Here is a 21,162-nt window from a genome sequence, read left to right as displayed (position 1 = left end):
GACCAGTGCCACTCGAGTGCAGCAGCCAACACCAACCAACGACAGATGCAACGTGGGCGGCGGGACCAGAGCCGCTCGTCAATGAACACCTTTACCCACGATGCACGCCATCTCCAAGTCCAGCCATCGCCACCAAAGATCCCAGATGGTGCCACTAATCCTGCACATGGGGACAACAGAGCCGGCCGGTATGCGGCGCAATGTTCTGCATTGCGTTTGCCATGCCGGCCGGTGCTTTGTTGTAGTTGTCCTCCTGTTAAAAATAAATGATATTTAAGTATGTTTATTGTTGTGTAAATGTATTGTAATTATTGTTTGTTTTACCTTGTATATATCTCTGTAGTTTTGTAGTCCTTATTTGTAGTAATTGTAGATAGATTGTCCTTAGCTGTAATGTAATTTAATTAATTTTAGTTATTTATTTTAGCATATTTACCTTCCCCTCTTCTTCTTCTTTCCCAACTATCACCCATTCCCCAATACCTGACAAGTGGCAACGCCATTAATGACCCAAAAATACCACGCCAATTAGAACGAGGGGGAACGTTGTGAGTTGCTGCGGACACCGCAACTCTACGGTTATCCCCGATACTAAGTCAGTATGGCTCTCCTCCGTGCGTGCGAGAGAGACAGAAAATCAGTCTGAGCGTGACGTCGGGCGCTGCGTAGCCACTGCAAATTGATTTGTTCCTATTGGCTATAAAAATGATCTGATCTGATCCAGATTCAGCAATCTGATAGATATGGTCATTATCTATGCTTCTGCGTTTTTAGTTTTTTCGAATGTAAAATATTGTGGATGCAACAGATTTTCGTCCTTTGTGTGGGCGGAAGGGGGTGGGGCGAAATTTTGAGATACACGTTTTATAGTAAGATCTAACAGGAGTGCGGATACCAAATTTGGTTACTCTAGCCTTAATAGTCTCTGAGATTTTTGAATATCCCCAGATTTTCGTCCTTTGCGTGGGCGGAAGGGGGTGTGGCGAAATTTTGAAACAAACTCGTCTCGGTCCGATATATTAGGAGTGTGGATACCAAATTTGGTTGCTCTAGCTTTTGTAGTCTCTGAGATCTTGGCGCTAATGTTTTACTCTTAGCAAAGCCGCCTATGCTACGTGTGTGTTAGAGAGAGACAGGGCGAGAAAAAATGAAATTGTTTTCTTGATGCTGGCTATAATAATAGTACGATCCAATTCAGATTCCGCAGTCTTAAAGATATGGTCATTCTCTACAATTCTACGTTTTTGGTTTTCTCATATCTTTAAAACTGTGGATGCCACAGATTTTCGTCTTTTGTGGGGGCGGAAGTGGGCGGGGCGAAGTTTTGAAATATTTTTGTAGCAGTGACATATCACAGAAGTCTGCATCCAAAACATCGTTGCTCTAGCTCTTATAGTCTTTGAGCACTAGGCGCTGAAGGGGACGGACAGAGGGACAATACTCATTTTGAGTATCGGGTATAAAAATACCCGAGCCGATAACACACCAAAAAGTCACTACAAATTCAAATTGCATTTATCAATGCCGGTGTGTTATCGGTCGCCAACTTCGGCAATTAATGCCCAGCCAACTCCTCACCCACCCCCCCCACCCACTTCAAACGTCACTAAATGCCAAATGCGGTTGAGCAGGACTAAAATGAACACTGCCATCCTTCGCCACTCTGCCAAATGCTCCAACAAAGCCACTTAAACCGCCCACAAGATGCTATGCGGTCGACTCTTCGGAGCGTCTCGCGCCCGGATCGTAAGATCCGGAAGTTTAAAGTATCCGGGCGGTTATACGGGAGCAGGCAAATTTCCCCCTTCCCATTCCATCCCCCGCCAACAGAGCAGCCAACACAAACAGCGCAAACATAAGACACTGGCCATTAACCAACGTCAACACAGACAGCCACTAAAACAAACGGCCAATGCAAATTCTCCATTGCCTACTTATCGGTGCTGCTGCCCTCGGACCACTTTCATCTCACTCAATATTGGGGTGAGTGAAAGCATTGATGGAGCCAAAAAGCGAATGTCAACACTATCAATCATCGCTTTGACAGTTTGAGTGCTTGTTTTAGTATTTGTGCTTTTGATTATGTGACGTACTCCTCCTCCACACTGGCACACGTGGAAAGCTCACACTCGTACGTGCATCGGGGCGTACTGCGCACGGACAAGGCGACGCTGCGGCGCGACAATGAATTTCACAATTTTCCAACCGAATTAAACGACCGATCTTTTATTAAACTCCGTGTCTACTGTTAGGCTCACAGAATTTGGATTGTTCAACTTAATGTTTATAGACACCAACAACAACTTTACAACTTTATGAAGCTACAAACAACAACTTTAACAACTTTTCAACAATCCTCTTCTTGCATCAGCTTCTGCTTTCTTCTGTTTTTCTTTTTCACACACTCCGAGCTCTGTATTCGACGCGGACGAGCCCCCAAATGTAAGATTAATAATAATGTATCGTTTATTAATAGTGTTTTTCGAAAAAGAGTACAAAGTGTATGATTTAAGATGTGCAATTAATGAGTCTGTTCTTCCGACTTTTTGTTCAACTTTCTGCTTCTACTTCCAACAACCGACTCCCGTATCGATAACCCCTTATCGGTTAGGTCTTTTAAACATCGGTTAAGTCTGGTTATATCGGTTAGGTCTTATCGATGGTATCTTAAGTTCAAATGTTAATTTAGATGGGATAGTGCTAACTGCTTGATACACTGTCCTTTACATATATTTCAAATCAATTGTCAATTGGGAATCTGCAAAGCAAAAATTTAGATGCCGGTCGCACCTTGAATACTCTCATGGACAATACCCATAAATTTTCTAATTCAATTATAAAATATCTTATGTACATACATATGTACATAAATATTAAAGTTTATTACATTCGTATATTGCATGAGGGTTTTCAAAATAACTGTTGTCTTGATGTCTTGGTGGCAAGCTTCTTAGAAAAGTGTTAGTACTCTTAAAGGGCACGCAAGTGCCTACTTAGTCCTACTAGAATGCCTTGCTTAACAAACACTCACACCCACTTAGTTATAAAAAAAAAACGAGGGGGAACGTTGTGAGTTGCTGCGGACACCGCAACTCTACGGTTATACCCGATACTAAGTCAGTATGGCTCTCCTCCGGCAGACGCCGCTAATATTAAACGACACGACAAAGAGTGCGTGCGAGAGAGACAGAAAATCAGTCTGAGCGTGACGTCGGGCGCTGCGTAGCCACTGCAAATTGATTTGTTCCTATTGGCTATAAAAATGATCTGATCTGATCCAGATTCAGATTCAGCAATCTGATAGATATGGTCATTATCTATGATTCTGCGTTTTTAGTTTTCTCAAATGTGCAATATTGTGAATGCAACAGATTTTCGTCCTTTGTGTGGGCGGAAGGGGGTGGAGCGAAATTTTGAGATACACGTTTTATAGTAAGGTGTGACAGGGGTGCGGATACCAAATTTGGTTACTCTAGCCTTAATAGTCTCTGAGATTTTTGAATATCCCCAGATTTTCGTCCTTTGCGGGGGCGGAAGGAGGTGTGGCGAAATTTTGAAACAAACTCGTCTCGGTCCGATATATTAGGAGTGTGGATACCAAATTTGGTTGCTCTAGCTTTTGTAGTCTCTGAGATCTAGGCGCTAATGTTTTACTCTAAGCAAAGCCGCCTATGCTACGTGTGTGTTAGAGAGAGACAGGGCGAGAAAAAATGAAATTGTTTTCTTGATGCTGGCTATAATAATAATACGATCCAATTCAGATTCCGCAGTCTTAAAGACATGGGCATTCTCTACAATTCTACGTTTTTGGTTTTCTCATATCTTTAAAACTGTGGATGCCACAGATTTTCGTCTTTTGTGGGGGCGGAAGTGGGCGGGGCGAAGTTTTGAAATATTTTTGTAGCAGTGACATATCACAGAAGTCTGCAGCCAAAACATCGTTGCTCTAGCTCTTATAGTCTTTGAGCACTAGGCGCTGAAGGGGACGGACAGAGGGACAATACTCATTTTGAGTATCGGGTATAAAAATACCCGAGCCGATAACACACCAAAAAGTCACTACAAATTCAAATTGTATTTATCAATGCCGGTGTGTTATCGGTCGCCAACTTCGGCAATTAATGCCCAGCCAACTCCTCACCCACTAAATGCCAAATGCGGTTGAGCAGGACTAAAATGAACACTGCCATCCTTCGCCACTCTGCCAAATGCTCCAACAAAGCCACTTAAACCGCCCACAAGATGCTATGCGGTCGACTCTTCGGAGCGTCTCGCGCCCGGATCGTAAGATCCGGAAGTTTAAAGTATCCGGGCGGTTATACGGGAGCAGGCAAATTTCCCCCTTCCCATTCCATCCCCCGCCAACAGAGCAGCCAACACAAACAGCACAAACATAAGACACTGGCCATTAACCAACGACAACACAGACAGCCACTAAAACAAACGGCCAATGCAAATTCTCCATTGCCTACTTATCGGTGCTGCTGACCTCGGACCACTTTCATCTCACTCAATATTGGGGTGAGTGAAAGCATTGATGGAGCCAAAAAGCGAATGTCAACACTATCAATCATCGCTTTGACAGTTTGAGTGCTTGTTTTAGTATTTGTGCTTTTGATTATGTGACGTACTCCTCCTCCACACTGGCACACGTGGAAAGCTCACACTCGTACGTGCATCGGGGGCGCATCAATTGATACACTTACAACAAATTGTTTGTACGGGCACACGTGGGCGTGGCCCTGCCCTGCGGATTGGCTGTGGCTTGGCCTGGGGCTGGGTCGGGGGCCACTTGATTGATGGAGCCACCGTCCCGAGCCATTTTAAACCAGAAAATGGGTCTCGCCTGGGAGACCGAACTGAGGGATACCCTTTCGAGGTGGATTTCGTTGTAGTGCGTTTCGTTTCGACCCTTTGGTGGTGTACCCCTCGCCAAGGGTATGCCGAACAAATTGATTGTGCAGTCATTCACACTCATGTGCTGATTATAGTAATTTAATTTCTTCGAACAACAAAACAAATTTGAACAACAATTTAAAAAACGAAGCAAAACAAAATTGAAAAAGGGGCAAAGGGATGAGGGGAAAAAGGAAGGCCACTCCCCACTAACGTGGCGTAGTGCTGAACGGGCTGGGACTAACCCGGAACGTGGTCAACTGGCGGTGCTTCTGGTAGTCCTCACGCTCCTTACGGAGGCGCTGCTCCTGCTGCTGGCGACGGGCCTCCTGCTTCTGCGAGGTCTGGGCATTGAAGTTGCTGGGCAGAGGCTTCAGAGCTGGACGCGAGGACTCCAACTCCAGCCGCTGGCGGCGCCTCATCTCTGCCGGAGCAGAGTTCTTGAGCACGTTGGGGGTGACCGGCTGGGTGACACGGTGGACGACGGGCTTGGCCGCCTGGCGCTCGTGTATCTGGGGAAAGTTGGGCACTGGACGGCTGTGGAACTCGCGCTGCTTGCGCTCCGCCTCGAGGCACTTGCTCAGCTGCTGCTTCCTCTTGCCCTCGTAGATGTCCTTGAAGCGGTAGACCCGGGGGGTGTGGCAGCCGGCCTTGGCCACCTCCTTCTCCTTGAAGGCCTGTGGCATGGGCTGGCGTCGCCCCAATCGAATTTTATTTTCACATCAGACATTTTTACTTTTTTCACAACGATTTTACGGATTTATTTTTTATTTTTTTTTTCGAGATGTGCTTCCTTCCAAAGCCCGACTGTTTATGACGAACGGGTGGGGTTCCTGTAACGTCCAATTAAAGGCCTACTTCCAGGCCTGCTTTGCGATTGGGGTACCTTTTATTTGAATCAGCTCGTAGGAGAATATGTTATGTAAAGTGCCTCGGACTGACAGCTGGGAGAAGCCTGTGGTATGTCCGGCTGCACTTTCCACCGACAAAGGGACCTCGATGGAAGACTGGACGTGGGGCTGGAGCTGGGGCTGGAGCTGGGGCTCGCAGTCGGTTGGTGCTGTCAGTTTGCTGTCCAACTGTCTGTCCCCGTCAGTCCGGGACGTCTATGTGGTGCCAATCGTTGATCCAGAGACAGCCACTGCAACAAAGGAAAAAGACGTCAATACGGACAACAACGAAAAACGGCCAAAACACATGAAATCCACACTTACCTGCCGATCACCAGACAGAGCTGACCAACAAGAAGCTGCCTCGCCATCAACATCATCAATTTTCTGCCAAAGGGACGGAAAAGGAGGCCTCATCTGATGACGCTGCCACCGACCATCACAATGACGTCACGCCACTCCAAACAGACAGCAGCCATTTCCAACGACGACACAGATGCTGGCGCCTGTTGCCGCTCCACTGGGTCACACCCGTCTCTCATGCCAATTATGTGAGGGCGGGATGGCCTGGTGTTGAGCCGCCGGACGCCAGCAAATCCTGCAAAAGAAGGAGAATCAGGAGAGAGGCTGCCAATAAACACAAATACTCACCCGCAAACGTCTCTTAAGCCAACACAAATCAGACAAGGGTCGCCAGCAACAACATCCAAACGCCGACAAGTACCTGCAAATAAACAAATTAAAATCACACGCCAAAGCAAACACCTCCTCAACTGGGTGGCCGGACCAGCAGCCACTCAAAACGCCATTACAAACCGACGATGAACGTGGCCGAGGAGGCCAGGCCAATCCAACTGACAGCGCATCCTGGGTGGCCGGACCAGCAGCCACTCGGATGCGGCCAACAACAACAAAAACGACAACGTATCCTGGTGGCCGGACCAGTTCGCCACTTGGATGCGGCCAATATCATGATTCGTTGGCATCACTTTTCGATGTCAACGCCAGCACAACGACAATGCAGTTTGGTGGCCGGACCAGTGCCACTGTGCACTGCCAACACCAACCAACGACAGATGCAACGTGGGCGGCCGGACCAGAGCCGCTCGTCAATGAACACCTTTGCCCACGATGCACGCCATCTCCAAGTCCAGCCATCGCCACCAAAGATCCCAGATGGTGCCACTAATCCTGCACAGGGGGACAACAGAGCCGGCCGGTATGCGGCGCAATGTTCTGCATTGCGTTTGCCATGCCGGCCGCTGCTTTGTTGTAGTTGTCCTCCTGTTAAAAATAAACGATATTTAAGTATGTTTATTGTTGTGTAAATGTATTGTAATTATTGTTTGTTTTACCTTGTATATACCTCTGTAGTTTTGTAGTCCTTATATGTAGTAATTGTAGATAGATTGTCCTTAGCTGTGTAACGAACCGTAGATTCCTAACTCTTGAGCTGATTTTTATACCCGATACTCAAAATGAGTATTGGGGTATATTAGATTTGTGGTAAAAGTGGATGTGTGTAACGTCCAGAAGGAATCGTTTCCGACCCCATAAAGTATATATATTCTTGATCAGCATCAATAGCCGAGTCGATTGAGCCATGTCTGTCTGTCCGTCTGTCCGTCCGTCCGTCTGTCCGTTCCCTTCAGCGCCTAGTGCTCAAAGACTATAAGAGCTAGAGCAACGATGTTTTGGACCCAGACTTCTGTGATATGTCACTGCTACAAAAATATTTCAAAACTTCGCCCCGCCCACTTCCGCCCCCACAAAGAACGAAAATCTGTGGCATCCACAATTTTAAAGATATGAGAAAACCAAAAACGTAGAATTGTAGAGAATGACCATATCTTTAAGACTGCGGAATCTGAATTGGATCGTATTAATATATTATAGCCAGCATCAAGAAAACAATTTCATTTTTTCTCGCCCTGTCTCTCTCTAACACACACGTAGCATAGGCGGCTTTGCTTAGAGTAAAACATTAGCGCCTAGATCTCAGAGACTACAAAAGCTAGAGCAACCAAATTTGGTATCCACACTCCTAATATATCGGACCGAGACGAGTTTGTTTCAAAATTTCGCCACACCCCCTTCCGCCCCCGCAAAGGACGAAAATCTGGGGATATTCAAAAATCTCAGAGAATATTAAGGCTAGAGTAAGCAAATTTGGTATCCGCACTCCTGTTAGATCTTACTATAAAACGTGTATCTCAAAATTTCGCTCCACCCCCTTCCACCCACACAAAGAACGAAAATCTGTTGCATCCACAATATTGCACATTCGAGAAAACTAAAAACGCAGAATCATAGATACTGACCATATCTATCAGATTGCTGAATCTAGATCAGATCAGACAATTTTTATAGCCAATAGGAACAAATCAATTTGCAGTGGCTACACAGCGCCCGACGTCACGCTCAGACTGATTTTCTGTCTCTCTCGCACGCACTCTTTGTCGTGTCGTTTAATATTAGCGGCGTCTGCCGGAGGAGAGCCATACTGACTTAGTATCGGGTATAACTGTAGAGTTGCGGTGTCCGCAGCAACTCACAACGTTCCCCCTCGTTATACCCGATACTCAAAATGAGTATTGGGGTATATTAGATTTTTGGTAAAAGTGGATGTGTGTAACGTCCAAAAGGAATCGTTTCCGACCCCATAAAGAATATATATTATTGATAAGCATCAATAGCCGAGTCGATTGAGCCATGTCTGTCTGTCCGTCTGTCCGTCCGTCCGTCTGTCCGTCTGTCCGTCCCCTTCAGCGCCTAGTGCTCACAGACTATAAAAGCTAGAGCAACAATGTTTTGGACCCAGACTTCTGTGATATGTCACTGCTACAAAAATATTTCAAACCTTCGCCCCGCGCACTTCCGCCCCCACAAAGGACGAAAATCTGTGGCATCCACATTTTTAAAGATATGATAAAACCAAAAACGCAGAATCGTAGAAGATGACTATATGTTCTAGAGTGTAAAATCTCAACTAGATCGTATAATTATTATAGCCAGAATCAAGAAAAAAATTTCATTCTTTCTCGCTCTGTCTCTCTCTAACACACAGGTTTCATGGTCGGCTTTGCCAATTGCAAAATATGAGTTCAAGGATCTCAGAACCTATAAAAGCCAGAGCAACCAAATTTGGTATCCACACTCCTGTGATATCGGACCTTGATCGTTTCGTGTCCAAATTTCGCCACAACCCCTTCCGCCCCCGCAAAGGACGAAAATCTGGGGCATCCACAAATCTCAGAGACTATTAAGGCTAGAGTAACCAAATTTGGTATCCGCACTTCTGTTAGATCTCACTATAAAACGTATATCTTAGAATTTCGCCCCACCCTTTTCCGCCCCCACAAAGGACGAAAATCTGTTGCATTCACAATTTTGCACATTCGAGAAAACTAAAAACGCAGAATCATAGATAATGACCATATCTATCAGATTGCTGGAATCTGGATCAGATCAGATCATTTTTATAGCCAAAAGGAACAAATCAATTTGCACTGGCTACGCAGCCCCCGACGTCACGCTCAGACTGATTTTCTGTCTCTCTCGCACGCACTCCTTGTCGTGTCGTTTAATATTAGCGGCGTCTGCCGGAGGAGAGCCATACTGACTTAGTATCGGGTATAACTGTAGAGTTGCGCTCTCCGCAGCAACTCACAACGTTCCCCCTCGTTCTAGATTATGTCTTTCTTTGCTAAAATGATGAACAGTTTATTGGGTAGAGCATCTTCTGGTGGTATGTCTGGTGGCATTTGCCAGAGCGTTTTTAAAGATTATCTTATTTTCTGGGCTAGTCTCCAGATTTAGTTTACTTACTATAACATTTGACTTAATTTCTAGTTCCTCTACGAACTTACGAATATTCCCATTGAATTTGGTGTCGTGTAATTGTTGTAGCAGCGTTTCGTATGGAGTGTGGTTGTTGAATTTGCTTATTAGGGCTGCTTTTAGATCGGTCCAGGTGTTGGGTTGAAGGCTTTGTGATAAAAGTTGTGCTCGTCCGCCCAGTTGACCCTCAGTGGCTCCGTACATGATGCTTTGTTGCCGGATGTCTTCTGTTGGGTACAATTCGGAGATGTACTCAATCCTGCTTATGAACGAGCTTAGGCGTTCTTGGCATCCGTCGTATTGTGGAATTTGCCTGATTGACTTCAAGGCTTGGTTCAGGGGTATTTCTGTTGATTTGTTTTTATTTATTTTTTTTTTTTTTTAATATTAATTGAGTTCAATCGTGTGTAGATTCTTTGGCGGATCTCTTTAGTATTAGCGTTACTTTTTCTCTGATCACTGTAGGTTATTACGCACTGTAACTGTCACTACGCCAATTGATCGTCTTAAAAAAAAGGATTCAGTTTTAACTGAGATCCTACCGACTGCGCCAGTTAAATATGCGACACTTCGGTTTAAGTTTTAAAAAAGGTTTTATTCTTTCACTTAAACTTAGCGTACATTGGTTAATTATTTCCCCGACGATGACTGAGGTCTGATGTCTTGAACGGAATTAACTTTGGTTGAATTCTCCGACGGTGTCGCGATTGACGTTTGTCTTGAACAGAACTGAGCTGGCTTCTTAGATGTAGACTATTTATATTATGATGCTCGGTTTGGGATTCGGATTTGGATTCGGAGGCGTTGGCTTCGACTTCGGCTTCGGTAATGGAGTACGTGACTCGATCGATATGTGGGAAAGGCGGCTTTTGATGAAAGGCTTCCGCTGCGTATGAGCGGTGTTGCATTACTTGGGGGTGGCTGAGAATAGGGCCTCTGATTGGTCAGCTAGGATGGTGTGATTCTTGAGAATCGATTAGTAATTGATCTCTGAAGAGTGGCCTGATTCTGGTGCGGCTGGATTCTAGTGCGGCATCTATTGTTTTTTTTTCAACTTCCAGTTTAGGGTGTTTGTTTACATTGCCTGCAATCGGCTACGCGTGGTCCATTTCGAGCGTGAGATTGTTTATGAGGGTTCGAAGCTGGGGGTGTCGTATTGTTTATAGTATTGTGGGTGCAGGGTAATAGACATAGACAAGGGTATGCGGAGCATGGACTATAGATATGTCACTATATATACTTAAATAAATAAGCATAAATATAAATGGAATTGGTTTTACATATATTTCAAATCAATTGTCAATCGCGCGCTTTCCGACGGGAATCTGCAAAGCAAAATTTAGATGCCGGTCGCACTTTGAATACTCTCATGGACAATACCCATAAATTTTCTAATTCAATTATAAAATATCTTATGTACATACATATGTACATAAATATTAAAGTTTATTACATTCATATATTGCATGAGGGTTTTCAAAATTACTGTTGCCTTGATGTCTTGGTGGCAATTTTCTTAGAAAAGTGTTAGTACTCTTAAAGGGCATGCAAGTGTGTGTGAGTATGAATGCGTGGAATGATGGATAGACAAAAAGCGCGCGCGAAGCTTGAGAGAAAGACAAGTGATTCGTTTTTCCGCTGGTACGTTGCGTTTATTCCCTATTAATTACATTAGATTATATTAGATTGCTTGTTATACCCGATACTCAAAATGAGTATTGGGGTATATTAGATTTGTGGTAAAAGTGGATGTGTGTAACGTCCAGAAGGAAACGTTTCCGACCCCATAAAGTATATATATTCTTGATCAGCATCAATAGCCGAGTCGATTGAGCCATGTCTGTCTGTCCGTCTGTCCGTCCGTCCGTCTGTCCGTCCCCTTCAGCGCCTAGTGCTCAAAGACTATAAGAGCTAGAGCAACGATGTCTTGGACCCAGACTTCTGTGGTATGTCACTGCTACAAAAATATTTCAAAACTTCGCCCCGCCCACTTCCGCCCCCACAAAGGACGAAAATCTGTGGCATCCACAATTTTAAAGATATGAAAAAACCAAAACGTAGAATTGTAGAGAATGACCATGTCTTTAAGACTGCGGAATCTGAATTGGATCGTATTATTATTATAGCCAGCATCAAGAAAACAATTTCATTTTTTCTCGCCCTGTCTCTCTCTAACACACACGTAGCATAGGCGGCTTTGCTTAGCGCCTAGATCTCAGAGACTACAAAAGCTAGAGCAACCAAATTTGGTATCCATACTCCTAATATATCGGACCGAGACGAGTTTGTTTCAAAATTTCGCCACACCCCCTTCCGCCCCGCAAAGGACGAAAATCTGGGGATATTCAAAAATCTCAGAGACTATTAAGGCTAGAGTAACCAAATTTAATATCCGCACTCCAGTTAGATCTTACTATAAAACGTGTATCTCAAAATTTCGCCCCACCCCCTTCCGCCCACACAAAGAACGAAAATCTGTTGCATCCACAATATTGCACATTCGAGAAAACTAAAAACGCAGAATCATAGATACTGACCATAGCTATCAGATTGCTGAATCTGGATCAGATCAGATCATTTTTATAGCCAATAGTAACAAATCAATTTGCAGTGGCTACGCAGCGCCCGTCGTCACGCTCAGACTGATTTTCTGTCTATCTCGCACGCACTCTTTGTCGTGTCGTTTAATATTAGCGGCGTCTGCCGGAGGAGAGCCATACTGACTTAGTATCGGGTATAACTGTAGAGTTGCGGTGTCCGCAGCAACTCACAACGTTCCCCCTCGTTATACCCGATACTCAAAATGAGTATTGGGGTATATTCGATTTGTGGTAAAAGTGGATGTGTGTAACGTCCAGAAGGAATCGTTTCCGACCCCATAAAGTATATATATTCTTGATCAGCATCAATAGCCGAGTCGATTGAGCCCTGTCTGTCTGTCCGTCCGTCCGTCCGTCCGTCCGTCCCCTTCAGCGCCTAGTGCTCAAAGACTATAAAACTAAAAACTCAGAATCGTAGAAGATGACTATATCTTCTAGAGTGCAAAATCTGAACCAGATCGTATAATTATTATAGCCAGAATCAAGAAAACAATTTCATTCTTTCTCGCTCTGTCTCTCTCTAACACACAGGTTTCATGGTCGGTTTTGCCAATTGCAAAATATGAGTTCAAGGATCTCAGAACCTATAAGAGCCAGAGCAACCAAATTTGGTATCCACACTCCTGTGATATCGGACCTTGACAGTTTCGTGTCCAAATTTCGCCCCACCCCCTTCCGCCCACGCAAAGGACGAAAATCTGGGGCATCCAAAAATCGCAGAGACTATTAAGGCTAGAGTAACCAAATTTGGTATCCGCACTTCTGTTAGATCTCACTATAAAACGTATATCTCAGAATTTCGCCCCACCCCTTCCGCCCCCACAAAGAACGAAAATCTGTTGCATCCACAATATTGCACATTCGAGAAAACTAAAAACGCAGAATCATAGATAATGACCATATCTATCAGATTGCTGAATCTGAATCTGGATCAGATCAGATCATTTTTATAGCCAATAGGAACAAATCAATTTGCAGTGGCAACGCAGCGCCCGACGTCACGCTCAGACTGATTTTCTGTCTCTCTCGCACGCACTCTTTGTCGTGTCGTTTAATATTAGCGGCGTCTGCCTGAGGAGAGCCATACTGACTTAGTATCGGGTATAACCGTAGAGTTGCGGTGTCCGCAGCAACTCACAACGTTCCCCCTCGTTAAGCAAGGCATTCTAGTAGGACTAAGTAGGCACTTGCGTGCCCTTTAAGAGTACTAACACTTTTCTAAGAAGCTTGCCACCAAGACATCAAGACAACAGTAATTTTGAAAACCCTCATGCAATATACGAATGTAATAAACTTTAATATTTATGTACATATGTATGTACATAAGATATTTTATAATTGAATTAGAAAATTTATGGTGCGACCGGCATCTTAATTTTTGCTTTGCAGATTCCCAATTGACAATTGATTTGAAATATATGTAAAGGACAGTGTATCAAGCAGTTAGCACTATCCCATCTAAATTAACATTTGAACTTAAGATACCATCGATAAGACCTAACCGATATAACCAGACTTAACCGATGTTTAAAAGACCTAACCGATAAGGGGTTATCGATACGGGAGTCGGTTGTTGGAAGTAGAAGCAGAAAAATGAACAAAAAGTCGGAAGAACAGACTCATTAATTGCACATCTTAAATCATACACTTTGTACTCTTTTTCGAAAAACACTATTAATAAACGATACATTATTATTAATCTTACATTTGGGGGCTCGTCCGCGTCGAATACAGAGCTCGGAGTGTGTGAAAAAGAAAAACAGAAGAAAGCAGAAGCTGATGCAAGAAGAGGATTGTTGAAAAGTTGTTAAAGTTGTTGTTTGTAGCTACATAAAGTTGTAAAGTTGTTGTTTGTGGCTATAAACATTAAGTTGAACAATCCAAATTCTGTGAGCCTAACAGTAGACACGGAGTTTAAAAAAGATCGGTCGTTTAATTCGGTTGGAAAATTGTGAAATTCATTGTCGCGCCGCAGCGTCGCCTTGTCCGTGCGCAGTACGTACACAAGCAGAAAAAACACGCACAGACACGTTGTGTGTGATACACACTTATAAACAGAAAATACAAGCACTCGTCGGGTACACAGACACAAGTCAAAAAGAGCCGCAAAATGATGCAAACACCGCCGCCGTTGCACTGGAAAGAGAGAGAGAAGGAAGAAGCTGTACCAGGAACGTCGCGCCCGAGTGCAAACGGGATGGAAGATTTAGAAAATGCAGAAAAGAATACTGATGACAAGATTGATCAAATGATAAAGTTGCTAAGTTTGAAACTGCTTTGCGATGAGCAACGAGAAATGAAGATCGCTCCAGATAATTTTACAAAAGTTGTGAGCGATTGTGATGGAAAATCGGTTCCCATAGAAAAATGGTTTGAGATATTCGAAAAAAATGCCGACGCATATGAGCTTACTGAAAAGCAAAAGTATGTGCAGGCCAGAGGAAAAATGACCGGTGCAGCTAAGCTTTTCCTTGAAGCTGAATGCGTGTGCACCTATGAGGAACTCAAGAACGTATTATTGGATGAGTTCACATGTAGCTATAACAGTGCAGACATTCATAAGCTGCTGCAAGAAAGAAAGAGGAAGAGTAGTGAGTCGATGCACGAGTACTTGCTGCAGATGAGAAAAATAGCAGCAGTCGGACATGTTGAACACGCGGCTGTTAAAGGCCATATTGTAAACGGTCTGGACATAAGAAACGAGTGTAAGTATGCCATGTATCGCTGTAAGACCTTCAGGGCCTTGAAAGAAGAGTTCGATATCTATGATCGTTTGAACATATCGGGAAGAAGGGCAATAACGAACAGCATAAAACGAGTTTCAAGCAGCAAAGTGGGCAAAGCGGTAAAAAAGAATATTGCTATAACTGTGGATCAGGAGAACACAAACGCAAAGACTGCAAAGCCGAAACGAAGTGTTTTAAGTGCAATCAGAATGGTCACATTTCACGTAACTGTCCTTATGAAGCTGATAAAGTTGATAAAGTTCGCGTCATTTTGGATCGCAGTCGCATGAAAAAAATTCAAATAAACGGCATTGTTGTTGACTGTCTTGTGGATACAGGGTCAGATGTAACCATAATCAAAGAGAGTATGTTGAAGACCATGAAAAACGTTAAACTTTTGAAGTGCACAACTATGTTGCGCGGTCTGGGTCAGATATCAACAAAGCCTGTTGGATACTTTAATGCAGAAGTTACCGTGGATAAGTTGCAGACCACACAGAAGTTTTTAGTAGTCCCCAGTAGCCAGATTGATTTCGACGCACTTTTGGGGCATGATTTCATTAAAAAGTTCCGTTTCGTCGCTGATATGCAAGGATACACGTTTTTGAAGCATGACGCAGATCCTGTGCCAACAGATGAGCATGCTCTTATATATAATGTAACTGAAGAGTCATCCTTTGTAGCTCCGCCGCAATATCGAAAAGACGTTGAACAGATGATAAGAAACAGTTACCAAATGCCCACAGAAGTTGCAAAGCAGTCTCCAATCCAACTGAAGATAGTTCCCGACCGATTTATCAAGCCGTTTTATCACTCACCGAGTCGTTTATCAACAGACGAAGCCAGTGCCGTAAAGAAGCAAGAAGAATGGATCGAGCAAGGAATCGTGCGCAAGTCGTCTTCAAATGTAGCGAGCAGAGTTGTCGTCGTGAAGAAAAAAGATGGTACACTTAGAGTTTGCGTAGACTACAGGAAGTTAAACAGCATGGTATTGCTGGACTGCTTCCCAGTCCCGATCATGGAGGAAGTCTTGGAAAAGCTGCAGTCGGCTAAGTGGTTTACCATAATGGACCTTGAAAACGGATTTTTCCATGTGCCTATGGAAGAGCAAAGCAAGTCGTATACGGCATTTGTTACAAAGGAGGGATTATTCGAGTTTAATAAAGCGCCTTTCGGATTCAAGAACTCGCCAGCTGCGTTCATTCGGTTCGTAAGCTATATTTTTCAAGAATTAATCAACTCTGACATTATGCAGCTTTATATGGACGACATAATTGTTTACGCCGCGTCGCCCGAGGTATGCATGAGGAAGACAAAGTTGGTCCTGGAGACAGCTGCGCAGTTTGGCCTAAAGATCAAATGGAAGAAATGTAGCTTCATGCAGCCACGCATTAGCTTTCTGGGCCATATCATTGAGGACGGGAGAATCTGGCCCGGCAAAGAGAAGACAGCAGCTGTCAGTCGGTTTGCTACGCCCAAAGACATTAAAGCAGTTCAAGCATTTCTGGGACTCACAGGCATTTTCAGAAAGTTCATCCCTGGCTATGCACAAGTTGCCCGGCCGCTCACGAATCTACTCAGGAAGGAAGCAGTTTTCAACATTGGCGAAGCAGAGCAACAGTCGCTACAAACCTTAAAGAATCTGCATGTAATCGCACCTGTATTACATTTATACTCACGAGAAGCGCCAACGGAACTCCACACGGATGCATCCAAAGAAGGTTTCGGAGCAGTTCTGTTGCAGCAGTCTGATGGCAATTTCCACCCGATTTACTATTGGAGTAAAAAGACTACACAAGCCGAGTCCAAACGTCACAGTTACTATTTGGAGGTCAAAGCTGCATACCTCGCACTCAAGAAGTTTCGTCACTACCTGTTGGGGATCAAATTTGATCTTGCCACTGACTGTGCGGCGTTTAAGCAGACAACAACGAAAGTAGATATACCCAGAGAAGTTTCCCAGTGGATTCTGTATATGGAGGACTTTACATTCAAAGCAGTACACGGCCCAGGGGACAGAATGAGACACGTGGACTGTCTCAGTCGTTTTCCGCAGACATGCATGTTCGTGACGACGGAGCTAACAGCTCGGATAAAGAAAGCACAGCAGGATGACGATTTCATCAAAGCCACAGTTGAGATCCTGAAGCAGCACCCATATCAAGACTACAAGCTTAAAGGAGGTCTTCTCTTCAAATCTGTAAATGGCAATGACCTATTGGTGGTTCCAAGGCTGATGGAAAGGGAAATCATTCAAGGATCGCATGAAGTTGGTCATTTCTCCACAGCGAAGACAATGCACTCAGTTCAGCAGCAATACTGGATTCCGCACCTTGAACGGAAAGTAAATAAGTTGATTACTAATTGTATCAGTTGTATAATTTTCAGCAAAAAGTTGGGCAAACAAGAATGCTATCTTCATTGCATTGACAAGGGTGACACACCACTATACACGCTGCACGTTGATCATTTGGGACCAATGGATGCGACAGCCAAGCAATACAAGTACATTTTTGCTGTGGTAGATGCATTCTCCAAGTTTGTGTGGCTGTTCCCAACTAAGTCAACAGGTCACGAAGAAGTTGTGAAGAGGCTGAGAGATTGGTCATTTGTGTTTGGTTTTCCCAAGCGCATAGTCAGCGACAGAGGAGCAGCGTTTACATCCAACGCATTCAGCGAGTTTCTTAACGAGAACAAAGTCGAACATGTGTGTACAACGACAGGTGTGGCGTGAGGCAACGGTCAGATTGAGCGGGTGAACCGTTCAATTTTGGGTATCATCGCAAAGCTCTCAGCTCAGGAGTCAACGAAGTGGTACAAGCATGTGCCACAGGTCCAGATGGCGATTAATTCGCATGTGCATTCTACGTTGAAGTCGTCGCCATTCGAGGTCATGTTTGGGACAAAGATGCACAGACAAGCTGAAAGTCGACTATTGGAGGTGCTCAACGAAGAGTTGGTTACGCAGTTTAACAACGAGCGCCAAGAACTGCGTGACCAAGCGAAACAAAACATTGAGAAGGCGCAAGAGGTGTACAAGCGCTATTATGATAAAAAACGACGACCTGAGCACGGCTACAGACTAGGAGACATGGTCGCGATCAAGAGGACGCAGTTCGTCGCAGGACGCAAGTTGGCCAGCGAGTATCTAGGCCCATATGAAGTCACCAAGGTAAAGCGGAACGGTCGCTACGACGTCAGAAAGGTTGCTCAAGTCGAGGGGCCAAATATCACAGCAACGAGCAGTGACAATATGAAGCTATGGCGTTTTGTCTCAGAGAACGATGATATATTATCATCTGGGACAGATGAAGATGAGCAGGAGGGCCGAATGTAAAGGACAGTGTATCAAGCAGTTAGCACTATCCCATCTAAATTAACATTTGAACTTAAGATACCATCGATAAGACCTAACCGATATAACCAGACTTAACCGATGTTTAAAAGACCTAACCGATAAGGGGTTATCGATACGGGAGTCGGTTGTTGGGAGTAGAAGCAGAAAGTTGAACAAAAAGTCGGAAGAACAGACTCATTAATTGCACATCTTAAATCATACACTTTGTACTCTTTTTCGAAAAACACTATTAATAAACGATACATTATTATTAATCTTACATATATGTATAACCAATTCCATTTATATTTATGCATATTTATTTAAGTATATATATATAATTTCTTATATTGTATATTTAGATACATCATTGTTTTAGTTATAATTAACCAAAAAGTCGAGAACCGACGGCGTTTGCATAATTTTTATAATTTATAATCAACCTATTCAAAATAAGCAAATAAATGTGTAATTATATTATTGTAATATTTTATATTTTGTGTATATCTTAATCTTGTTAGCCTTGCCAATGTTGTCCGTTTTATTATTAGTTTTCTCGCCTCTGGGTTGGGGTGGATGGCAAGGGAGTTGGCATATCGTTGGCTTGATTTTTGATAAGTGTCCTCAATTGTGTTTATGTTGTATTTTCCCCTAAGCACTTCATTTCTTGTGTAGCGTCCAGATAGGAGTGCATTTCTTATTATTTTGTTCTGTTGTCCCTGGATTCTTCTTATTTGCGTTTTACATGTCAGGGCCCATCACACCGGGAGGGTGTATTGCCAGAGGGGGGCAATAAGTTTTTTTATTATCAGCGCCTTGCTTGTCTTCTTGAGCTTGCTTCTGCCGCCTATGAGCCAGCTCAGTTTTTTGGCCCTTGCCCACATTTTTATTTTTAGGTTGGTAATGTGTGCACTCATTGTCAATTTTTTGTCTAGTATGACGCCTAGGTATGTCGCCTTCTTTTTTGTCGCCAACCTTAATTGGGACGTTGTCTATTTGATTTCTTTTATTTGTAAATAGTACGTGCGTCGTCTTAGTTGGATTTAGAGTGATTTTCCATTTGTCTGCCCATTTCTCAAGGTGTCTAATGTAATGACAACATTGACAAACCTGCTGCAGGCAAGGGACGGAACAACAAGGAACAACAACAGCAGCAGCAGCATCCACACAGCCATCACCACGACCAGCACCAAATACGCACTTTGACGCCGCAGCCACATCGGATGGCGAATCCGATATGGACTGCGAAACAAACAGCGATGATGACGACGGCCAGTGGACCGATCACGAATCATATGAAGAGATGTTTGAAGGCGTCTACTGATGCGCTAATCCACCGACTCCAGAGACAGCCACTGCAACAAAGGAAAAAGACATCAATACACACATATACGTAAAACAGCCAAAACACACCATAATCATACGTACCTGCCAATACACAGACAGAGCTGACCATCAAGAAGCTGCCTCGCCATCAACATCAACAATTTCCTGCCAAAGGGGCGGAAAAGGAGGCCTCTTTTGATTACGCTGCCGCCTGACCATGGCCGTGACGTCACGCCACTCCGAACCAACAGCAGCTATTCCAACGATGATGCAGATGCTGGCGTCTGTTGCCGCTCCACTGGGTCGTACCCGTCTCTCATGCCATTATGTGAGGGCGGGATGGCCTGGTGTTGAGCCGCCGGACGCCAGCAAATCCTGCAAAGGAAGAAGAACCAGGAGAGAGGCTGTCGATAAAAACACACAAAATACTCACCTGCAGTTTTACGCCAACACAAACCAGACAAGGGTCGCCACAAATAACATCCAAACGTCGACCAGTACCTGCAAATAAACACAAATTAAAATCACACGCCAAAACGAACACCTCCTCATCTGGGTGGCCGGACCAGCAGCAACTCAAAATCACAATTAAAACCGATGACGAACGTGGCCGAGGAGGCCAGGCCAATTCTACTGACAACGCATCCTGGTGGCCGGACCAGAGCCACTTGGATGCGGCCAATCAACAAAATCGACATCGCATCCTGTTGGCCGAACCAGCAGCCACTCGGATGCAGCCAATAACTCGGACCATTGGCATCACGCATCGACGCCAACTCCAACATCATTGACATTGCATCGGGTGGCCGGACCAGTGCCAATCGAAAGCAGCAGCCAACACCAACCAACGACAGATGCAGCGTGGGCGGCCGGACCTGAGCCGCTCGTCAATGAACACCTTTGCCCACGATGCACGCCATCTCCAACTCCAGCCATTGCCACTAAAGATCCCAGGTGGTGCCACTAATCCTGCACAGGGGGACAACGGATCCGGCCGGTATGCGGCGCAATGTTCTGCATTGCGTTTGCCATGCCGGCCGGTGCTTCGTTGTAGTTGTCCGCCTGTTAAAAATAAATGATATTTAAGTATGTTTATTGTTGTGTAAATGTATTGTAATTATTGTTTGTTTTACCTTGTATATATCTCTGTAGTTTTGTAGTCCTTATTTGTAGTAATTGTAGATAGATTGTCCTTAGCTGTAATGTTATTTAATTATTTTTAGTTATTTATTTTAGCATATTTACCTTTCTTTCTTCTTCTTCTTTCCCAACTATCACCCAATCCCCAATAACTGACAAGTGGCAACGCCATTAATGACCCAAAAAATACTACGCCAATAAGGAAAATACCCGAGCCGATAACACACCAAAAAAGCCACTTCAAATTCAAAATGCATTTCTCAATGCCTGTGTGTTATTGGTCGCGAATTCGGCAATTTACGCCCAGCCAATTCTACGGGAGCAGGCAAATTTTCCCCTTCCCATCCCATCCCATCCCATCCCCTTACAACAGAGCAGCCAATACACACAGCACAAAGAACACACAA

General features: G+C 44.2%; 2 long non-coding RNA genes across 2 annotated transcripts; both read right to left on the bottom strand.

Annotated features, from left to right (window-relative positions):
• Nucleotides 1-121: 121 nt before the first annotated feature.
• On the bottom strand, nt 122-20,922 carry LOC117194715. The gene is made up of 3 exons (XR_004474881.1): nt 20,861-20,922; nt 7,142-7,205; nt 122-253 (listed from the first exon to the last, which is right to left on the bottom strand). It is a non-coding gene; the product is annotated as an uncharacterized LOC117194715 (long non-coding RNA).
• On the bottom strand, nt 6,344-6,637 carry LOC117194714. Its single transcript, XR_004474880.1, has 3 exons — nt 6,603-6,637; nt 6,438-6,510; nt 6,344-6,384 (listed from the first exon to the last, which is right to left on the bottom strand). It is a non-coding gene; the product is annotated as an uncharacterized LOC117194714 (long non-coding RNA).
• Nucleotides 20,923-21,162: the final 240 nt, after the last annotated feature.

This window comes from Drosophila miranda (assembly GCF_003369915.1).
Source record: "Drosophila miranda strain MSH22 chromosome Y unlocalized genomic scaffold, D.miranda_PacBio2.1 Contig_Y3_pilon, whole genome shotgun sequence".
In the NCBI taxonomy this organism is placed as follows: domain Eukaryota; kingdom Metazoa; phylum Arthropoda; class Insecta; order Diptera; family Drosophilidae; genus Drosophila; species Drosophila miranda.
Note: the sequence above shows the minus strand (reverse complement) of the source record. Positions and strands in the feature narration are given on the sequence as shown.